We start from the raw sequence: 4,926 nt of genomic DNA, 5'->3' as shown, positions 1-4,926 counted from the left end.
TGTTCATTAGGCATTACCAAAGGCTTCAGAAATGATCTCAGTGTGGTTCACCTTGCTTTGAATGAAACCAGTGAGATCACTAGCACTCACTTTAGTTGAGGACAAGCTGAGGATTAGCAGCTTTTCAAAATGAAAACCAGAGAGTACTAAATGTGTCATCATTGGGAGGGGGTGCTCTGGGTTTAAGAGGATTTGGACACATACAGAGATCATTACTATGTTATTAAGCAGTTATAAGTTAGTTTATATTTGCCAAACGCAAATATAAAAATCATTTCTTAATTATACAGGCATTAAAGTCTTGCATCATTAACCACATATTTAAAACAGCTTTGCATCACTTAAGAAAACAATTTGAAATATCAGATTATTGAATTTCCTCTGTTCTAATGGCCCATTGCCTCACAGCCAGCCTTAACCTGTTTATTATCTTATAATTAAATGCATTTTTTTAAAAAAAGTGTTATTCTATCATTTATCAAAAACTGAAGTTCAGGGAAATGAAGCAATTTGTGCATATGTTTTCATCCATCCAGTGTTCAAATTCAAGAATCAAACTCAGATTGTTTTTTAACCTGGTCTATATTTGTACAGTATGCCAGGCAGGCAGCATACTGTTAAGGGAAAAGAAGGAAAATAATAAAAATTTTCAAAAAATGATTAGCTTTGAGTTAAATAACAAAGGAGCACCAAATGGAAACTCATCCACTAGCCAAGAAGGGCCATAGTTCACTCCACCATCCATCACCACCAGCTGGCAGATGGGCTCAAGAGTAATGCACTCCTGCGTAGATGCCAAGTTCTCTGCTTATGTAGCAATCTTTGTCCTTGCCATCCAGGGTGGGAGGACAGGGAGTGGCTGGAGCCTACAGTTCCACGTAGCAGTACATCCCACTTGAAGGAAACTCTTGGGGTTAGCCAACAAAAGTGGAATTCAAATTTGGAACCAGATCTCACCTGATACATTTTAATTGATTGCCATGTGATTGGCCATCTGTTTATAATTTGTCTTTTCTTTGTATGAGAAATGCTTTCGTACAGGGTGGGACCCATGTGCCTCTCAATTTCTATATGGAAAAAAAATATTTTCTATCTTTTCATTGCTTTGCTGAGTAGCTTTCAACAAGCTTTTGGAAAAAGTCTGGATCCAGATTTATAAAGTATCAACTGATGCTGTGCTAAAACAATAGGATATTTTATGGGTTGTAAAGCTCTTATTATTAAGTAATTTTTGGTTGTGGTAATTTTAATAATAAGAGTAGTAAACTATTCTACAGGGTGGAAGGCTGATGAACCTTTTAAAATCAGTTGAGATTGTTTAAATTCAGTTTATGCCTTAAGAACTAAACCTTAAGTATCATTTGGCTCTTGCTATAGTTCTATAATTTATTTGAATGTCACCATTTCAATGAGGTATAGACATTGATGCTAGCTGGAATTATGGAGTTAAATGATCAGTCCCTAAAATTTCCAGAAACACCAAAATTTTTGTGTTTTTACAATTTAAAATGTGCTAATCTTCATTGGCAGAGAAGGCAATGGCACCCCACTCCAGTACTCTTGCCTGGAAAATCCCATGGATGGAGGAGCCTGGTGGGCTGCTGTCTATGGGATCACACAGAGTCGGACACGACTGAAGTGACTTAGCAGCAGCAGCAGCAATCTTCATTGGGCCAAATTTCATTCTCTTGTCTAGACCTCCCTTTTATGAGTCTCTCATTAAAACCATGGTGGTTAATATAAGACCAGGGAGCTGCATTTCTTAAAGATGAAGAACAGCATTTCTCTAACTTTGGGGCATCAGAATAATGGTGGGTGCTCCATGACCCGGCCCAAATCCGTGAAATCAGAATCTGGGGTCTGGACAGCTTTTGTTGTCACAAGTGGCTCAGGTCATTCTGATGCACACCAACATTTGAGAACAAGTGAACTTGAGAACACAAGATCAGCCCAAAGGCCAAATACACCCACTGCCTGTTTTTGTAAATAACATTTTATTGGAACAGGGCTACAGCCATCATTTTTGTGCTGTCTGTGGCTGCTTTCCCAATACAATGACAGAGTTGAGTAGTAGTGACATAAACCATATGGCCCACAAACCTGAAAGTATTTACTATCTGTCCCTTCACGGAGGAAGCTTGCCAACTCCTGAGCGAGATGAACGATATAAAAAGAAATATGTTTTTCCAGATCTAGTCATTTCAGTTCACCCATTCATCCATTCATTCACTCCTTTGCCTGGACAAATAGGAACTAAAATTCTTAGAATCACTGAGGGGGTTAAAAATGACTTTAGATATCACCTCTTAATATTCTTTAAACCTTTAAGTTGTTTCAAAAAAGAAAGGAAAAACAGCTGAATAATATGTTTTTTAAAAATTAACTTTTAAAAATTCTGTATTTGATTAAGATTTTGGATATTTAAGGATTTTCCGACTTATTGCAAAAGGACCCATGGGCAAGTTAAACTCTGTAGTAGCATGTATTTTAGCAGCAACTCAAATAAAATTCAAATATAAGGAAAAAATAAGCCTTTCATCTCAAAAGGTACATAATGTTAAAAGATTAAAGGGGCTTAGAAATGCACTTGGATTCAGCAAGGCCGTGAAATGAGGAAAAGCGCTAATGATCTTTAGGAGCCAGAGATAGCCATCATAAAATAAAGATGCTTTCTGGTGATATAGTACAAAAATGCTCTGTACACCGTATGAAGCATCTTGAAATGTGAATAAATTGGATGAAGTTCCAAAAACAATAGATATGCTCAAGTGAATGGGAGGACTGAACTGCAGGAAGGCTTTTGATTTACATAGCATGATTGTTTCAAGGTGCACACAGCCCTTCCCAAGAGCTGGGCTGGATTTTCCTCCCAGCGCCTGCAGGAGATATTGAATTGACATCACAGAAAATTGTCAGCAGAGAAGAGAGACTGATTGCCAGGCTGTAGGAGGGAGTTGGAGAAGGGAATTAGGTTCCTTACACCTTGTTCATCATGTCATTCACTCCCTTCTTCAAAGATCTTCAATGACTTCTCATTACTTAAAGGATTAAAGGCAAGTCCCGGCTGGTATTTCAGGCTTTCTCTAATATGTCCCTTATGGGGTATCACTAAGCATTTTCATGCCTACTACCTCATTTGATCTTCACAGTATCCTCCTGCAAGTCAGAGGGGGGAATTTGCATTCCCATTTTACAGATAAATAAGCTCAGGAATAGCTGGTTTAGGGGCTTCCCATGTGGCGCTAGTGGTAAATAACCCACCTGCCATTGCAGGAGACACAAGAGATGTGGGTTTGATCCCTAGGTTGGGAAGATCCCCTGGAGGAGGGCATGGCAACCCACTCCAGTATTTTTGCCTGGGAAATCCCATGGACAGAGGAACCTGGTGGGTTACCGTCCACAGAATCACAGAGAGTCGAACATGACTGAAGTGACTTAGCACACACATAACTGATTTAATGGACCAGCTAAAGGTCATACAGAAGGCGGGGGCTGAGTCAGGGCTAGGACTCCTGTCCTCTGTGTGACATCATGTTCATGAATCTTTTCCTCTAGGTTAGCCTGGTTCCTGAAACATGCCTGATGCTTGCCTGGTCTTTGCTTGTGCCGTGGAATACCTCCCCCTTCTCCACGTGCAAGGCTACCTTTTGAGTTCCAGTTCCCTCTGGGGCTTACTCGGTGGCTCAGTGGTAAAAGAATCTGCCTACAGTGCAGGAGACGCAGGAGATGCGGGTTCAATCCCCAGTTCTCTTGGTCTACTAGCAAATGTTTCCTGAGCTCCAGAATTCTGTGCTCTCTTTCTCCTCCTCTGAGCTCACATATATCTTGTTGACACCATTTTCTTTTCCTCCCAATCCTCCATGCCAAAGCACAGCTCCTCCACTTTCCTGGGTGTTCGTCTTGTGTGCTGAGACTCTTGAGTCACTCTTCAGCTTTGCTCATGTGTACGCCCCGTGTCTCCAATGGAACTGTCTGCTCTTTGAGGGAGCATCTAGATAGCATATATTCCTCTTCTCCTCCACAATGCCTTCTGTGATGCATCAAGAAGGTAGGAGATCCATAAATATTTGTTGGACAAATGAATAATTTCAATCTCAAGCTGTCTCTGAATATGATTAAGAGAAATGAGATGAAATTGAAAAGTGGAGACCAGATTGTCTTTTTAACAGCAAATTCCTTTCTGATGAATCAAAATATTCCAAGGACAGCCACTGACGCTCCATGTTCAGCTGAGGCCTGGAGTCATAAGGGCTGAGTAATCCTAACCTGGGCACAAAAGAAAAACCAGCCTCACAGGAAACTGACTTGGAATACGCACTGGTGAGACAACTCTTTCACAACCTTCACTTGAGGCCAGCAACTCACAGGCAGTTGACCTAACAGGAAGAAACAGGATCAGGTTTCCCCCCTGCCCAAAAGGCTGGCATTGCCATTTCTCCACCTTCTTGGAGGTGCATGCAGCTCTGTGCTCTCCTAGCCAGGAACCCAAGGAGCAGCTGCAACAAAGCAAACCTTCCCTGGAGCTTCACCAAGGTCTTCCCATCTCTCTTTGGTTGTGGGATTAAGAATGAACGTAGTCTCTTTGTGAAGTCTGATACATGGGAAATACAGTCCATGGGGTGACCCCTCATGGGAGTGGGTGGTGCTTGCCTCTGAGCAGGGCTGGCTAAGCCTTCATGAAGCCTACTCTGGGCACAGGGCTTCCCCCCTCAACTTTTGTGCATTTCCTGCCCAGTTGCACTGATCCCACCCTCACCCCCAGGATTGGTGCACAAAACGACCACGCCTATGATCAGCATTCTCTGAGGTCAGGGCCCCGGCCTGGTCAGCAGGGCTATGTGGTCTATAGCAGGGGTCCTCAGCCTTTTGACACCAGAGTCTGGTTTCGTGGAAGACAGTTTTCCCATGGACTTGGGGATGGTTTGG

This window comes from Cervus elaphus, chromosome 21 (assembly GCF_910594005.1).
Source record: "Cervus elaphus chromosome 21, mCerEla1.1, whole genome shotgun sequence".
NCBI lineage: Eukaryota > Metazoa > Chordata > Mammalia > Artiodactyla > Cervidae > Cervus > Cervus elaphus.
Note: the sequence above shows the minus strand (reverse complement) of the source record.